The sequence below is a fragment of the Bos indicus x Bos taurus genome, chromosome 20, assembly GCF_003369695.1.
Source record: "Bos indicus x Bos taurus breed Angus x Brahman F1 hybrid chromosome 20, Bos_hybrid_MaternalHap_v2.0, whole genome shotgun sequence".
In the NCBI taxonomy this organism is placed as follows: Eukaryota; Metazoa; Chordata; class Mammalia; order Artiodactyla; family Bovidae; genus Bos; species Bos indicus x Bos taurus.
This window is the reverse complement of record NC_040095.1, coordinates 8,548,369-8,567,664: the sequence shown is the minus strand read 5'-3', so window position 1 is coordinate 8,567,664 and position 19,296 is coordinate 8,548,369.

Below are 19,296 nucleotides of genomic sequence, written 5' to 3'. Positions count from 1 at the left end.
TTTTGTGTCAGTTATTAGTGTAATTCATTTCTATGCATATTACAGCCATTTTGTTCTGACAATTGAAATTTTATACTAAGTATTCCTTTTCAAGTTTATGTGACCTTTTGATGAACTTCATTAAACAGTTTTAAGAAAAACTGAACAGTTTTAAATGAATTTCATACAACTGCCCCCCAGTGATAACAATGACTTGATCTTTGTGTGCACATATGAATAATAAAACTTGCCTGTTAATATGCATGGTAGCTATATCATCTTCTATAAATAATTTACACAACCTTCTTATTGTTGGACATTTCAGAAGTTATTTCTCATTTTTCACTCCTGGAGATAGATGAATGCCCCTATACTTAAATGCCCACATCTGCAGCAATTTTTCTGGAATTACATGTCACAGGAGGTCTCTTTCATAGAAACTTGTACTAGTTTTCACACTCAGCAACTTCAGTGAGTGTTACCATCTGTGCTGTAAATTCTGATTTAAATAGCATGATTTTATAATTTTGTTTTTAGGAAATCTTACATATAAGGTCATTTTCACATTACATACTTAAATATCTGAGCCTTATGTTAACAGGCAGTCTTACAGAGCTTACATTCTGTTACAGCAAGGTGGATAAGTAACTGTTCAGTCGCTCAGTCGTGTCCAACTGTGACCTGCAGCATGCCAGGCCTCCCTGTCTATCACCAACTTCCGGAACTTACTCAAACTCCTGTCCATCAAGTCGGTGATGCTGTCCAAACATCTCATCTGTCGTCCCCTTCTCCTGCCTTCAATCTTTCCCAGCATCAGGGTCTTTTCAAATGAGTCAGTGTTACCTGGTGGCAGGTACCAATGAAATGGAAAGTGATGGTGGAGATGTTTTCAATGAGGTAAGTGAACAGAGGAAAGTCTGAAGGGGGTCATTTCAGCAAAAACTTGGAGTAAAACTATAGCTGTCTGGGGGCAACTCTGAGGTTTGAAGGATGTGGGACCCCTTTCAGGGCCCAAAAGGGGGCTTTTAGACATCTAACATTCAGAAATGAATTGTCCTTGGAGACACATGTGATGACTAAGAGACTTTATTGGGAAGGGGTACTTGGGCAGAGAGCAGCAGGTAAGGGAACCCAGGAGGACTGCTCTGCCATGTGGCTCACAGTCTCAAGTTTTATGGTGGTGAGATTAGTTTCCAGATTTGCCTGGCCAATCACACTGACTCAGGGTCCTAACTAGTGGCATGTGCATTGCCCAGCCGAGAAGGATTCTGGGACGTTGGTAAGAACGTGACATCTCCTTTTGACCTTTTCTGAATTCTTCGGTTAGTGGTGGCTTATTAGTTCCATGTTCCTTACCAGGACCTCCTGTTGTAAAATAACGTATGCAAATGGTTACTATGGTGCCTGGTCAGGGTGGGCAGTTTCAGTCAAGTGTTTCCCCTAACAAAAGTAACAGTAAGGACAAATGTCATGAGACAGTAAAATGTTTGGTGTGTTGGTTTTGCCCTTGAGTAAAATTAAAGGAGCATTGTAGGGTAAGGATGAGCTTTGGTGGTGGCTCAGATGGCAAAGAATCTGCCTGCAATGCAGGAGACCCAGGTTTGATGCTGGGGTCGGGAAGATCCCCTGGAGAAGGAAATGGCAACCCACTCTAGTATTCTTGCTTTGAGAATTCCATGGACAGAGGAGCCTAGAAGGCTATAGTCCATAGGGTCACAAAGAGTCAAACACGGCTGAGTGACTAAGATTTCAGGCTAAGGATTCATGATTTGCAATCATCCTAGAAATGGGTTTGAGAAAAGAAACCAAGGATGGCTCTTACGGTTTTGGGGTTGACCTGAGCAGCTAGAGGGATGAAATGTGAACTGAAATATGGAATATCTTAACATTTGGTTTGAGCCATCTATAAAGAGAAGTGGAGTAGGTAGGTGGAGTTCAGGGGAGATAATGTGGCTATAGACAGAAAATTGAAAGTGTGTAAATGTGCTTTAAACCATGAGGTTGAATTAACATCATCTGAGAACAGGAAAAAGGGAAGATGGGAGCACTGAACATGAAACTCCCAACAATGAAGTCTGAAGGCTTCAGTAAAGAAAACAAGAGAAGCCTGATGTTCTGATGTATAGAACAAGACAATTTGTATTTAGCAACATGGAGGGCATTTGTTTTGGCAGATTTTTTTTATGGCTGTAGAAGAATCAGAATGAGGGCTGTTTTCCCTCCCTCCAGAAGACCATAGGCTTCCTTTTTCCTCAAGACCATGTGAAGTAGCTTTGTTGTTTTCTAAAAACTGGATCATTTAAGAAATGTGGAAGCTTTTGAAGCGTGAACAGGCAAGAGTTGATAGATAACTCCCCTAAATGACTACCAGCATGCAGTGTTTAAATTTGAAAGTTAAAACATCCCCAAAGACTAACAACAGTTTTTGTTTGTTACTAGACAAGGTTATTTTAGAATTTAAATGAAAAAGTCAGAGAAGCCAGAAAAATTGTAAAAAAACAGGTAATGAGGATGGGACAGTCCCAAACAGGTGTGTGTGTTTGTTTTAATTATGGCTACAGGAATGAAACTGATTCATGTATAGGCAGCTTAAAAGAACGAAGACCAGAAATACCTAAATGCTTCACATGAAACTCAGATATGGCGCTTAAGTGGGGGGGGGGGGGGGGGGGGGGGAAGGGTTATTTGACAAGTGCTGGAAAACCGGGTAGGCATTTGTTAAAAAAAAAAAAAAAGTTAGATTCCTACTTCAACCTCATACTAAAAATTCTTGTTCTTTAGTCTCTTGTGTCTGACTCTGCGACCCCATGGACTGTAGCCCTCCAGCCTCTCTGTCCGTGGGATTTCCCAGGCAGGGATACTGAAGTGGGTTGCCATTTCCTTCTCCAGGGGCTCTTCCTGACCCAGGGATCAAACCCATGTCTCCTGCACTGGCAGGTGGATTCTTTACCTCTGAGCCACCCCAGGGAAGCCACCAAATGCAGCTCCTTTTACAGAAAATGATTAATTTTCTTAAATTATAAAGAGTTCCTACAAGTCAGAAAACAATAGAAAATATGCCAAGAATATTGAGTTCACAGAAAATTTAACCTTAGATTGCTTTCTCATTGACTAGAGTCAGAAAAGGCTTCACAACACACCTAGGGAACATGGTAACAGGAATTCATACATTGCTCAGTTCAGTCGCTCAGTCGTGTCCGACTCTGTGACCCCATGGACTGCAGCACACCAGGCCTCCCTGTCCATCACCAACTCCCAGAGCTTGCTCAAACTCCTGCCCATTGAGTCGGTGATGTCATCCAAACATCTTATCCTCTGTCATCCCCTTCTCCTGCCTTTGATCTTTCCCAGCATCAGAGTCTTTCCTAATGAGTCAGCTCTTCGCATCAGGTGGCCAAATTATTGGAGCTTCAGCTTCAGCATCAGTCCTTCCAGTGAATATTCAGGACTGATTTCCCATAGGATGGACTGGTTGGATCTCCTTGCAGTCCAAGGGACTCTCAAGAGTCTTCTCCAACACCACAGTTCAGAAGCATCAATTCTTCAGTACTCAGATTTCTTTAGAGTCCAACTCTCACATCCATACATGACTACTGGAAAAACCATAGCTTTGACTAGACGGACCTTTGTTGGCTATCTAGGTTGGCCATAGCTTTTCTTCCAAGGAGCAAGTGTCTTTTAATTTCATGAATGCAGTCACCATCTGCAGTGATTTTGGAGCCCTAAAAAGTAAAGTCTGTCACTGTTTCCATTCTTTCCCCATCTATTTGCTGTGAAGTGATGGGACCAGATGCCATAAACTTAGTTTTCTGAATATTGAGTTTTAAGCCAACTTTTTCACTCTTCTCTTTCACTTTCAACAAAAGCCTCTCTAGTTCTTCATTTTCTGCCATGAGGGTGGTGTCATCTGCATATCTGGGGTTATTGATATTTCTCCCAACAATCTTAATTCCAGCTTGTGCTTCATCCAGCCCAGCATTTTGCATGATGTACTCTGCTAGCAGGAATGTAAATCAGTATAATATGAAGGACAATTTAAAAGCATCAAAATTATAAATACATTCTTTGACCTACAAATGATCCCCTAAATACTTAACCGATATGATAGCTCATAAACTAATGAAGATACTACATATCCTTTAATAGCCACTAAATTCACAAAAATTGAAAATACTAATTGTTAATAATGATGCATGATAGAGGAACAGGAACTTTTACAACACTGATTTAGTATAACTATTTTGGAAACTAATTGGCCATTACTCAGTAAAGTTGAGCACTTGTATATTTTGACTAAGCCATTATAATACCAGCTGTATACCTTGAAACAACTTCATGTGTGTGCCAGAAAACACACAAGACTCTGTACTGGCATTGTAATAACAGAATAAACAGGAGCAATCCAAATGTCCCACAGGATGGATGAATTCTTAAAAGAGTTCTGATCAAAAGAAGCCAGTTTCAGTAAAATACCTATAGAAAACCATTTATATTAATATAAAATTCAGAAACAGGCAAAACTGCATAGAGATGCAATTAAGTGTGTAAATAAAGAACACTACATCTTGGAAAAAGAGCTGAGGGTGGCAATCATGAGGATTTTGGGCGGTGGGTACATTTTATTCTTTAAATGGTGCATGAATGTATACTCATGTATATTTAATACATAACTTTATATAGTACCAGAGAAGACTTACCTAGTACCACACATACTCCCTCAAATTCATCTTTTATAATAAAATCAGACAAGTTTATGGTAAGGGTATAGATGTGTTAGCTTAAGTTCATTTCAGTCCAACATACTTAGGGACTAAATCTCCATGAGAGCTTTTGTTGTTAAATGTCTAAGATATCCAATGCTTCCTACAAGGCCAAGTCTATACATATCTAGATTTACCTTCTGGAATCTTTATTGATAAACTTCTCTACATACTTTGTTTTTATATTTTCACTTTGGCATTACATTTTCTCAAACAGAAAAGTTTATATAAGATGTCTGATTAACACGTATTTCCTTATCACAACTTAGACTTTGAAATATTTAACTTGTGTTCAAAGACGCACTCTTTTTTTCCTTGGCCACACTGTATGGCTTGCAGAATCTTAGTTCCCTGATCAAGGACTGAAACTGGGCCCTTAGCAGTGAAAGTGCAAAGTCCTAACCCCTTGGACAGCCAGGGAATTCCCCAAAGGCCCTCTCTTTATAGGCAGAAAGGAAGGAATTGATACTTAGGTTGAGCTAGTGGTAAAGAACCCGCCTGCCAGTGCAGGAGAATAAGAGACTCAAGTTTGATCTCTGGGTGGGAAGATCCCCTGGAGGAGGGCATGGCTACCCACTGCAGTATTCTTGCCTGGAGAATCCCATGGACAGAGGAGCCTGGCAGGTTACAGTCTGTAGGGCTGCAAAGAGTTGAACACAACTGAAGCGACTTAGCACGCACACAGGTTTTTCTTCCATGTCTGCTAGGATTTTACAAGCATTGCTGTTTTGTTAAGCCTCATCATTTTTTTCAACTGTAGGCATGCACATTTTCTTTAAGCTTCTTAATTCGATTCCCTGAAATCCTTTTGCTGCTAAGCCGCTTCAGTCGTGTCCGACTCTGTGCAACCCCAGAGATGGCAGCCCACCAGGCTCCCCCGTCCTTGGGATTCTCCAGGCAAGAACACTGGAGTGGGTTACCATTTCCTTCTCCAATGCATGAAAGTGAAAAGTGAAAGTGAAGTCGCTCAGTCATGTCCGACTTCTAGCAACCCCATGGACTGCAGCCCACCAGGCTCCTCCATCCATGGGATTTTCCAGGCAAAAGTACTGGAGTGGGTTGCCATTGCCCTTAAACAATATCCAGTTCAGTCGCTCAGTCGTGTCCGACTCTTTGCGACCCCATGAATCGCAGCACGTCCATCACCAACTCCTGGAGTTCACTCAAACTCACATCCATCGAGTCGGTGATGCCATCCAGCCATCTCATCCTCTGTCGTCCCCTTCTCTCCCGCCCCCAATTACTCCCAGCATCAGAGTCTTTTCCAATGAGTCAACTTTTCTCGTGAGGTGGCCAAAGTACTGGAGTACATCATGAGTACATCATGAGAAACGCTGGGCTGGAAGAAGCACAAGCTGGAATCAAGATTGCCGGGAGAAATATCAATAACCTCAGATGACACCACCCTTATGGCAGAAAATGAAGAGGAACTAAAAAGCCTCTTGATGAAAGTGAAAGAGGAGAGTGAAAAAGTTGGCTTAAAGCTCAACATTCAGAAAACTAAGATCATGGCATCTGGTCCCATCACTTCATGGGAAATAGATGGGGAAACAGTGGAAACAATGTCAGACTTTATTTTGGGGGGCTCCAAAATCACTTCAGATGGTGATTGCAGCCATGAAATTAAGACGCTTACTCCTTGGAAGGAAAGTTATGACCAACCTAGATAGCATACTCAAAAAAACAATACCCAACAATGTATAAATTCATACATGTACCACTAGGTGGAGCCGTTGACCTATATTAACCTGGCTTCCCAGGTGTGGTTCTGTTGTTCAGTCCTGTCTGACTCTGCAACCCCATGGACTGTAGACCACCAGGCTTCTCTGTCCCTGGAATTTCCCAGGCAAGAATACTGGAGTGGATTGCCATCTCCTTCTCCAGGTTTGGTGCCAACTCAGGGATCTAATCTGGTTTCCCGTGCTGCAGGAAGTCTCCTGCATTGCAGGCGGATTCTTTACCAACTGAGCCCACCTGCCAATGCAGCAGAAGTAAGAGACCCGGGTTCGATCCCTGGGTGGGGAAGATCCACTGGAGTAGGAAATGAAAATCCACTCCAGTATTCTTGCCTGGAAAATTCCAGGGACACAACTGGGCACCCACACACTCACCTATTAGTACAATATTTTCCAAGAACTGAAAACGTGTGTATAAATAAGATTTCCAGCCCTTAAGCTCACCTCCATTAACATGACATTTTTACATGAAAATAATCTTGAAAACTGTTAAGGCCATTCTTCCTTTTGTATAAAAAAAAATCTTTAAGAAATGTTTTCCTAAGTCCAAGTACAGAGACTGCAGTCTAAGAAAGGCATCTTAAACTTGAAAGTGCCCACATACCACCTGACAGTCTTTTAAAATGAAGACCCTGATTGAGTAGGTTCCGACAAGGCCTCAGGTTGTGCATTTTTCACAGATTCCCTAGTGATGACTTGCAGCTTGTTTAGGGATCTTTGAGTTAGAAAGGGCCTAGAGAATTCTTTGGAACCTGAAGTTCCCTGATGACATCAAGGACTAAATAGTTACTTTGGGCACGTCATGTGAAGAGTTGATTCATTGGAAAAGACCCTGATGCTGGGAGGGATTGGGGGCAGGAGGAGAAGGGGACGACAGGATGAGATGGCTGGATGGCATCACTGAGTCGATGGACGTGAGTCTGAGTGAACTTCGGGAGTTGGTGATGGACAGGGAGGCCTGGCGTGCTGCGATTCATGGGGTCGCAAAGAGTCGGACACGACTGAGCGACTGCACTGAACTGACTGAAGCTTCACAGGACAGCAGGGGCTTCTGCGGGTGTATTTTGTTTGCTCAAATGACTTCAGTGCCCTGAGCAGTTCCTGAAACAAAAGCTAGGTGCTCGATAATATTTGAGTGAATGAAGACAATGTTTAAGTGCTTTATGTATATTAACTTATTTCATTTTTTTGACAGTCTATGAAGTCAGCTGATTTGCAATTCCTGTTTACAGAGAAGAATACTGACATTATACATAGTGGAACCAGGATTTAAACTCAAACACTTGAACTTGTCCCTCTGGCTCCAGAGCCCACGCTTTTAACAAAAACATTCTACTGCCATTCATTTTTAGGGACCCTGTCACTAACAAAGAGATAGTCCCAAGACTGATTCAGAAGCTTATTGTCCCAAGGTCTGTTACCATTTATCTTTTTTTTTCTTTTCTTTAATAGAAAATTATTTAATTAGTATACATGTGTTCCCCATCCTGAACCCTCCTCCCTCCTCCCTCCCCACACCATCCCTCTGGGTCGTCCCAGTGCACCAGCCCCAAGCATCCAGCATCGTGCATTGAACCTGGACTGGCATCTCCTTTCATACATGACGTTTCACATGTTTTCTTTTTGTGGTCACTTGTTCCTAACACACTGTAGGGTTTGTTATGCCACAGCAGAGAGTCCCAGGGACAGGAGTCATGTGTACTCACTGTCAGCGGGCAGAGCATCCCCTCTCTCCTAACCTGGCCTATAGAGCAGAGGTGGGGAACAAAAGAGGGGCAGCCAGCCCGTCACTCAAGGCTCATGAGGGAATGAGGCGCCGCCAGTCCTTACCTGATCATCTAATTGGGTTAAGTCCTGTAGTTTCCACAATCAAAAGAATGATTCTCATGATCCCAGACTGCAGAAGATCAATAAAGACAGGAGCACCCAAAGTGCCCCTGCGCACCCAACGAAAACATTAACATCTACCTCGCAGGCCTTTTGCTGCGCCAGGCTTCTGCGCTGGGTCAGCGCTGGCTTCTCCATGGGAATGGCTGTTCCGGTTAGATCATCATATCGTGAGAAAACAATGTGACTTTACTTTGTTTATTTTCCCTAATCTTCCACAGCAACCATTTGATCTCATTTGTGAATCTAGTGAAAAGGAGGTTGATGCTTCTCAATTTTGAATTGTCCGATGTTTCCTCATTACTGAACTGGAGTTGTGAATGGTTTTTTTTTAAGACTTCTACAAAGACAAAGCATCCTTCTCACTGCATCATATCAGCAGGTACTTGATATCAATATGACTTATCACTAATGATGTTAACTTTGATCACTCTGGTAGGGTGATATCAGCCAGCTTCTCTGTAGTCAAATTACTATTTTCCTCTTTCCAGACTCCACTCTTTGGAAGTGAGGCATTGAGTCTAGCCCACACTTAAGAGGAAAGGAATTAAACCTCACCTCCAGAAGGGAACGTACCTACATGTGTTATTTGGAATTCCTCTCTAAAGACGATGTGACCCTTTTCCTTAAGGTATGTATGTATATATCTAATTATTTACATCAGTACAAACTCATGGACTTTTTTTATTCTTTGGATAATAGTCTAATACTTTTTCTACTTTGTTGCTCAAATTCTTTCCGCTTTGACCATTGGGAACACTTGTAGGTTGGTTTCTGGGTACTTTTTAAAAAATTTTTCATTGGAGTAAAAAAACATTTTAAAAAAAGTTTATTGGAGTATAGTTGCTGTACAACATTGTTCTGGCTTCTGCTATACAACAAAGTGAATATATATAAATATGGACAGAAGAGCCTGATGGGCTGCAGTCCATGGGATCGCTAAGAGTCGGACATGACTGAGCAACTTCACTTTCACTTCTCACTTTCATGCATTGGAGAAGGAAATGGCAACCCACTCCAGGTTCTTACCTGGAGAATTTCAGGGACAGGGGAGCCTGGTGGGCTGCCGTCTATGGGGTCACACAGAGTCAGACACGACTGAAGCAACTTAGCAGCAGCAGCAGCAGCAGCATGCGTATACATATCCCCTCTTTTTTGGGTTTCCTTCCCTTTTAGGCAATGGCACCCCATTCCAGTACTCTTCCTGGAAAATCCCATGGATGGAGGAGCCTAGTAGGCTGCAGTCCATGCAGTCGCTAAGAGTCGGACACGACTGAGCGACTTCACTTTCACTTTCCCTTTTAGGTTCTGTGTAATTTTAACATGTCCCCATTCTTTTTCATTCTAATTTTTAGCTTTTACTCTCTGGCAATAAGTGATGCTCCAGACTCATCCTATGTATTTCCTGCCCCAGCCCTAAAATCAGCTATTTTTCTAAGGAGTCTTGGTTCCTTTTTCTAGAGAATGGCATTTAAAAACTAACATCTGGGTGCTGGTTATGCTAACTGCTGCTGATGTATCACTGTTGCTACGTCTTCTCAGTGGACAGAGCAAGAAAATGTATGTATACCAACCCATCTATCACCACATATCTGCATTTATTACTATGTTGTTGTTTAGTCGCTAAGTCATGTCCAGCTCTTTTGCGACCCCATGGACTATAGCCTGCCAGGCTCATCTGGCCATGGGATTCTCTAGGCAAGAATACTGAAGTGGTTGTCATTTCCTTCTCCAGGGGATATTCCCAACACAGGGATAAAACCCACATCTCCTGTCTGGCAGGTGGATTCTTTACCACGAGCCACCTGGGAAGCCCCGTTTACTTCTACATCAGTATATAAAGATCATGGAACTGGAGATATCATCATGATAATTTGACGTCAAAGTAATGTCAGAATATCCTGATAGTGTCTCCAACGCGAATCCAGTCTAGTCCTGCCTCCTACTCTTGCTTTGCTTTATTATAACTTCTTTCTCTGACAGTAATAAGCCTGGCTCCAGTTATCTTCAACATCTTTACTTATTTGTTCAATCCTAGTAAACATGACAGTAGTTTTGGAATTACTAGCCTGTACCACTGAGAGAAACAGCTTAGTAGAGTCCAGTGTTGACATGTAGTATTCAGTCATAAAATCATTTCCAAAGTTACCTAGGTCAGCTCCTTTTTCTGCGACCCCTTCAGCGAGGTTGTGTCATACTCATGATACAATTAGAGTCACTTGTCTCAACTGCATTTCAGACTTTGATTCTCATCTCCCCCAGCATCCTAGTTTGTTTTTTAAATCTGCATACTGTGAAAGCTCTATGGATTCTGACAAATGTAAGGAATCATTTCTCCACTGTCCTGAAACCATACAGAAGGGTTCCATCACCCTAACAAATTTCCCCATGAGGCTGCATTGTAGTCAGCCACTTTCCCTTCTTCCAAGCTCTGGCAGCCACTGATCTGTTTTCCATCCCTACAGCTTTGCCTTTTCAATAGTATCATAGGAATGGAATCATACTGCATTTAACCTTTCGCGTCTGACCTCTTTCACTTAGCAAAACGCTTTTAAGATTTGTTCATATTGCACAGATCAATGGCTTGTTCATTCTCACTGAGTAGTATTCCACTTTATGGGGACGCTGCAGTATATTTATCCCTTCATTTGTTGAAGAGCATCTTGGTTATCTCCAATTTCTGGAAATTATGACTAAAGCTACTGTACATCTTCACATACTGAGTTTTGTGTGAACATAGGGTATTCACTTGGATAAGCATTAATGGGTAAATATTATTGTTTTTTCAAGTCTCTAAGTTTCAGGGTAATTCGTTCAAAGAAATAGATAACCAATGCTCTTTTTTCCCCCCTACACTATTTGAGTATAAGCTGAAGATGCCTCTTTAGTGTGTTGTCCTAAAATATTCTCTTATATGACCGCAGAAAAATGATCAAAATTTGGATGTACTTTGCATTATTCAAATTTTACTAGTTTATCCTGATAACATCACTAATAACAAAAGAACATTCCCTTATTATTCATCATATTCAGGTGGCATTGCTTTAGCTTTTTCAACCTGGTAAGACTCCCCCCAGCCACTGTCTTTCATAACATTGACATTTTTGAAGATGATAAACCAAATTTTTCATGTCATGTCCCTCCATTTAGGTTCATATTATTTTCTTTCTGTTAGATTCAGAAATATGAATTTTGGGCAGAAGCACTGTGATGTTAAGAGACATATTATGCTAATCTGTACTGTTATGAAAGATGTCAACCTTGACCTCTTACGGTCCTGTCTACCACATTTCTCAAATCTAAAGTTACTATTTTCCCCTTGACAATTAAAAGTATATTGTGGGCTTATACTTTGAGATTATGCAAATCCTGTTTCTCATTAAACTTTCACCCACTAGTTTTAGCATTTATTGATTATTCTTGCCTGAGTCAATTATTATTATATTGATTTTTCATTCTTATTATTCTATTTTTCTACATTTTAGTTGACATTCTAAGGAAGAGGTTTTTCTTTCCCATTATTTATTCTTTTATATCAATATGAATCAATGCATTTTAATAAATTTTGACTTTATGTGTCAGATGAAAATTTGGTAATATTAAATATTTTGGTTTAGCTGCTCAGTGGTGTCTGACTCTTTGCTACCCCATAGACTATAGCCTGCCAGTCTGGGATTTCCCAGGTAAGAATACTGGAGTGGCTTGCCATTCCTTTTCTTCTCTCTTCCTCACCTCCTAACCTTCCCCACCCATAGGCTTTAGAACCTCAGCAAGCATTTATTTGCTTCAGAGATGGGCTTAAAGAATTAGAGCAAACAAAACACCTAATTGAATTTCCAAACGTATTTTTTAAAACTTTCTGCTATCATGTGAACTTTTGATAGCTCATATTGGCTTGGCCAATAAGATTGTATAGAAAAACCCAAACAAACTTTTTGGTCAACCCACTATCTTAGGAACTAAAATTTTAAATTATCTACAACTGATTTGTATTAATTAGCAGCAGAAAGGGAATGAAGGGAAGGAAAATTTGTAACTATGCACAATATGATAATAAGAGGTGAAGTAAGAGACCAGGGGTGGCTGCTATCGTCCTTTTTTCTTCTTCTTCAACTAGTTAGAGCACTAGTTGATATGTGTAACATCCTTCCTCCGCTGTTCATTCCATGTTCTCTTACTCTTAGCCGGCCAGCCCCTCAGCATGTTGCAGTACTTAAGCGGGTGAGGTGAATTAAACCTTCTTTCCTAAAGCTCTCCTGAGCAGTAGGTGGATATAGCAGACTCTGTTGGTGCCCGCCAAGATGCTCTTTGCAAAGCCAGTCAGTGAAGCCCCAGCTGATGAAAGATAGGCTGAGAAAACCCACAGGCACCTTCTTCTCCTGACCGTTGCCCTTGGCTGATGGGCAATGCCCCATTCAGCATTTGCCAAAATGGGTGCCCCAGCAGAACCCATAGAGGCAGCCCCACACACTGTCACGCCCAGGGACACACTTGGGAACTGTGCTTCCTGCTCCCACAGTCTCAGGCTCTTGACTACGATTGAGAGACCTTGTTTCCCAGAGGGAGATGCTTCTAAAGGGTCCACAGGAGGAATCTCACTAAACTTAAAAGCTGCTATGGCTACCGAATCATGTTAGGCTTTTTATGCCAGTAACCCCGCAGGTTAAAAAGGGACTTATTTACTGGTAGGGGTGATTGGCCCTGATAATCATCAGGGGGTAGAACTGTTGCAAAGTAGAGCAGGAAGCAATAATCTGGGCATTCAGACAATCGACTGGGTCTTCTTTGTGTTGTTCTGTTGCGTGTGTGTGCTCAGCCATGGCCAGCTCTTTGTGACCCTATGGACTGTAGCCTGCCAGGTTCCTCTGTCCATGGAATTTTCCACGCAAGAATACTGGAATGGGTTGCCATTTCCTTCTCCGGGGGATCTTCCCAACCCAGGGACGGAACCAGAGACTCTTGTGTCTCCTGCGTTGCAGGTGGATTCTCTACCGCTGTGCCACTTGGGAAGCCAACTGGATCTTCTTTAACTCCTCTCAAGTATGTTTAATCCAACTCAGAGGGTTGGAAAGTAACTCCAGGTAAGTTCATGGATCCACGGAGCCTACTACTTGATCTACAAATTTCTGAGAGAAGTATACTAAAATCTCTCATTATGGACTGTGAATTTTCCTATTTCCCTTTGTAGCTCTGTCAAAATTTGATTTATATACTTTGAAGATAAGTTGTTAGATATATAAAGTATGAGTGGTGACTGCATCTCAGGGGAATTGAATTTTTATCGTTGCAATAAATTATTAAGTAATTTGAAATAAATATATTAATAACAATAACTTTCTTTTGGTTTGTATTGCCTGATATGTATTTTCCATCATTTTTTTCTGGCTTTCCTTATTTTTACATGTGTCATGTAAAAATTACAGTTGGAAAGTATAATTGGGTTTCCTTTTGTTTTTTAACTTTTTAAATTTTTTGCTGTGCTGGGTCTTAGTCGTGGCACTCGGGTTCTTCATTGCCGTGTGTGGGTTTAGTTGCCCCTGAAGCGTGTGGGATCTTAGTTCCCAGGACAGGGACTGACCTTGTGTCCCCTGCCTTGGAAGGCAGATTCTAAACCACTAGACCACAGGGAAGTCCCCCTAGTGGAATTTGTCTTTAAAATCCAGTGTGACTCAAAAGAGTTATATATGGGTTCATCTACTTTCTATCTGTCCCACAGTGTTCTCTTTCTTTGCTTTTTCCTTGACCTCTTTTTTGTTTTGGAACTTTTTCTTCTTTCTTTAATCCATTTTTCTCTATTAATCTGAAAGTTATATCCTTCAATTTTGGCTTTCCAAGTGGCTCGGTGGTAAAGAATCTGCCTGCCAATGAAGGAGATGTGGGTTCAATCCCTGGGTCAGAAAGATCCCCTGGATCTTTCTGGAGAAGGAAATGGAGAAGGAAATGGCAACCCACTCTAGTATTCTTGCCTGGGAAATCCCATGGATGGAGGAACCTGGAGGCCTACAGTCCATGGGATCAGAAAGAGTCAGACATAACTTAGCAACTAAACAGTAACAACAATCCTTTCATTTTAGTATTTTATGGTAACTTCACCTATTTTACCCACATAACCTAATGTCATTCAATGATATTTAAGTTAATCAGTATCCTTTCCCTTCGTTTGGAACATTCCCTAGACCCTAGAATGCTTTAACTCTGATTACTACCCTCTCCCACTTAGGTGCCATTATTGAATAATATTTTAGTTCTCTTCTTTTTTCTCCATGAAGTATACATTATATTTATTTTATATATTTGACTTTTTTTAGATTTGTCCATATATTATCCTTTTGTAATCTTCCTTTATCATTTCAATTTGTATGTCACATTTTTGTCTAAAGTCATTATATGAGTATCAATTCAGTTCAGTTGCTCAGTCATGTCTGACTCTTTTTAACCCCATGAACCGCGGCATGCCAGGCCTCCCTGTCCATCACCAACTCCCAGAGCCCATCCAAACCCATGTCCATTGTGCTGGACATGCCATCCAACCATCTCATCCCTCTGCCTTCAAATGAGTCAGCTCTCCGCATCAGGTGGCCAAAGGATTGGAATTTCAGCTTCAACATCAGTCCTTCCAATGAACACCCAGGACTGATCTCCTTTAAGATGGACTGTTTGGATCTCCTTGCAGTCCAAGGGACTCTCAAGAGTCTTCTCCAACACCACAGTTCAAAACCATCAATTCTTTGGGGCTCAGCTTTCTTTATAGTCCAACTCTCACATCTACATGACCACTGGAAAAACCATAGCCTTGACTAGACGGACCTTTGTTGGCCAAGTAATGTCTCTGCTTTTTAATATGCTGTCTCGTGAAGTCATGGAGTCGCTCAGTCGTGTCCAACTCTTTGTGACCCCATGGACTGTAGCCCACCAGGCTCCTCCATCCATGGAATTTTCTAGGCAAGAGTACTGGAGTGGGTTGCCATTTCCTAGGTTGGTCATAACTTCCCTTCCAAGGAGCAAGCGTCTTTTAATTTCATGGCTGTAATTACCATCCGCAGTGATTTTGGAGCCCAGAAAAATAAAGTCAGCCACTGTTTCCACTGTTTCCCCATCTATTTGCCATGAAGTGATGGGAACAGATGCCATGATCTTAGTTTTCTGAATGTTGAGCTTTAAACCAACTTTTTCACTCTCCTCTTTCACTTTCATTAAGAGGCTCTCTAGTTCTTCTTCACTTTCTGCCATAAGGGTGGTATCATCTGCATATCTGAGGTTATTGATATTTCTCCCGGCAATCTCGATTCCAGCTTGTGCTTCTTCCAGCCCAGCGTTTCTCATGATGTACTCTGCATATAAGTTAAATAAGCAGGGTGACAATATACAGCCTTGACGTAGTCCTTTTCCTATTTGGAACCAGTCTGTTTTTCCATGTCCAGTTCTAAATGTTGCTTCCTGACCTGTATATCCTTTGCAGCCAAAGATGGAGAACTCTATACAGTCAGCAAAAACAACACCAGGAGTGGACTGTGGCTCAGATCATGAACTCCTTATTGCCAAATTCAGACTTAAATTGAAGAAAGTGGGGAAAACCACTAGACCATTCAGGTATGACATAAATCAAATCCCTTATGACTGCACACTGGAAGTGAGAAATAGATTTAAGGGACTATATCTGATAGACAGAGTGCCTGAAGAACTATGGACAGAGGTTCATGACATTGTACAGGAGACAGGGAGCAAGATGATCTGCAAGAAAAAGAAATGCAAAAAAGCAAAATGGCTCTCTGAGGAGGCCTTACAAATAGCTGTGAAAAGAAGAGAAGTGAAAAGCAAAGAAGGAAAGATATACCCATTTGAATGCAGAGTTCTAAAGAATAGCAAGGAGAGATAAGAAAGCCTTCCTCAGCGATAAATGCAAAGAAATAGAGGAAAATAATAGAATGGGAAAGACTAGAGATCTCTTCAAGAAAATTAGAGATACCAAGGGAACATTCCATGCAAAGATGGGCTCAATAAAGGACAGAAATGGTATGGACCTAACAGAAGCAGAACATATTAAGAAGAGGTGGCAAGAATACACAGAAGAACTATACAGAAAAGATCTTCACGATCCAGATAATCACAAAGGTGTGATCACTCACACTTACCTAGAGCCAGACATCCTGGAATGTAAAGTCAGGTGGGCCTTAGGAAGCATCACTATAAACAAAGCTAGTGGAGGTGATGGAATCCCAGTTGAGCCATTTCAAATCCTGAAAGATGATGCTGTGAAAGTGCTGCACTCAATATGCCAGCAAATTTGGAAAACTCAGCAGTGGCCACAGGACTGGAAAAAGTCAGTTTTCATTCCAATCCCAAAGAAAGGTAATGCCAAAGAATGCTCAAACTACCGCACAATTGCACTCATCTCACACGCTAGTAAAGTAATGCTCAAAATTCTCCAAGCCAGGCTTCAGCAATATGTGAACTGTGAACTTCCAGATGCTCAAGCTGGTTTTAGAAAAGGCCGAGGAACCAGAGATCAAATTGCCAACATCTGCTGGACCATCGAAAAAGCAAGAGAGTTCCAGAAAAACATCTATTTCTGCTTTATATGAGTATAGACTTTAGAATTAAAGTAAAATATATTTTCACTTATCTTAAAATTTTTCCTAATTTTTGTTTCCTTTCTTGAGAGCATTTTGGCTGGGTAGATAATTCTAGGTTGACCTTTATTTTCACTCAGCACATGGACGATATTATTTCCCTCTCTTGAGCCTTATATTGTTGCTACTGGGAAATCAGTGTTCATCTTAGATGCTTTTTTTTGTTTAAAAAAAATTTTTTTTTTAGTCTTTGGTATGTATTTCACCATGATGCATCTGAATGTGGAAATATTTTTAATCTTACTTGAGATACAATGGACTTGCTAAGTTTGAAGATTTATGTCTATTAATACTTTTTAGGGGCTTCCCTGGTGGCTCAATGGTAAAAAAAATCTGCTTGCCAATGCAGGAAACATGGCTTTGATCCCCGGTCCATGAAGATCCCACATGCCATGGAGCAACAAAGCCCATGTGCCATAACTATGAAGACTATGCTCTAGAACCTGGATATATGTGTTAAGTCACTTCAGTCGTGTCTGACTCTGCAACCCCATGGATGGTAACCCACCAGGCTCCTCTGTCCATGGAATTCTCCAGGCAAGAATACTGGAGTGGGTTGCCATTACCTCCTCCAGGGGATCTTCCCAATCTGGGGATCGAACCCATGTCTCTTATGTCTCCTGCATTGACAGGCAGGTTCTTTACTACTAGCGCCACCTGGGAAGCCCCTAGAACCTGGGAGTCACAACTATTGAGCCCATGTGCCCATGAAATTACTTTACTGAAGCCCATGTGCCCATGAAATTACTTTACTGAAGCCCATGTGCCTTAGGGCCCCTGCTCCCCAACAAGAGAAGCCACCACCAGGAGAAGCCCATGCATCACAGTGAAGAGTAGCCCCCGCTCTCCACAGCTGGAGAAAAGCCCACAGCAGCAAAGACTCAGCACAGCCACAAATAATACATAAATAAAATTATTTTTTAAAACTAGTGATTTTTATGATTCTCTTTTTAAACAATCTTTTTGTAAATCTTCTTTTTTCTTACCTACGAATCTAATCTCTTATCTACTTCTGGAACCGTAAATGTTTGTTAGAATTCACTTTTATCTTTCATCCTTTAGCTATTTTTTTTATTTCTTCCTAACTGTCCTCAGAGACTCTTTTCTTTCTCACTGTCTTCCAAGTCACTAATTCTTCTTTAGTTCTGACTGATCTGCCATTAATTTCTCCACTGTTTTAAGTTTTAATTATTTTACTAAAATAAACTAGACGCTCTAGATGATTCTTTTTCAGATTTGGTCATTTTATATAGTCTCTAATTCCTTGCTTATTATTTTCAATCTCTCTTTTTATTCCTTAAATACACTTAGCTTAGTTATTCATACTGTGTCTGGTGATTTCATTATCTGAATTTGTTGTGTGTCTGATTCTGGTACCTCTGTATCTCTTTCACTTGTGGTACCTGGTTCCCTTGTATTTTGTGATTTTTAAGTTAGCTTTCAGATTCCTTGGAATTTCATTTGTAGGAATTCTTGAGGCATGGGTTGGCATGGACCGAAATTATTGTCCTCCAGAGAGGATTTTAGTTTGCCTGTGCTACTTACTTGGCATGTAAGTAACCCAGGGACACTGAAGTAAGTTCTCTGCTTCAGTTTTGTTTTGTTTTTTTTAATATAGTGTGAATTTAGGCTACGAAATCATGTAAGTGCTAGCTTGTGGAAATGAATTTTTAGCAGACACTTGCCCTCTTCATTGAGTGTATAGGCCAAAATCCACAAGGTTCCTTGCTATCCCCTTCTTTCCAGCAGGTTTATTTCTTGCTCACCTTTGCCTTGATAATATTGACTTTAGGGTCCCAAATCATGATTAAAAGTGCTGCTTTAAATCAATAATGAAATGATGGAAAATATAATAAACAGTTGTGTTATAACTTAAAAAATTGTTAGATCCCTGTATCATGCCTTAAACTAAAATATATTCTAAAGAGATTAAAAATGTTAAAGTTAAAAATGAAATCGGGGGAAGGTTATAAACCTACTCTATGTATTCTCCCTCCCCTGAAACAACTCAACAGTGTGGAAGAAGTTGTGGGGGAAATGTGATCACCACCAGAGCCTTCAGGGTAAGTCCCACCTATGAGACTGAAGCTTTGGATTTTATGGAGACAAGCAAGTACTATTCAGACATGTAGTAATATCTATTACTGCATAACAAACCAATCTCTTCAACACTCACTGGCTAAAAACAATAACAATGCTTTGCACTTGACTCTGCAATTAAGGCAGGGCTTAGAAGGAAACTGCCATCTCCACTCTGCATTTCATTGGCTGGGGTGGCTTCCTGGAAATGGGAGGACCCACTTT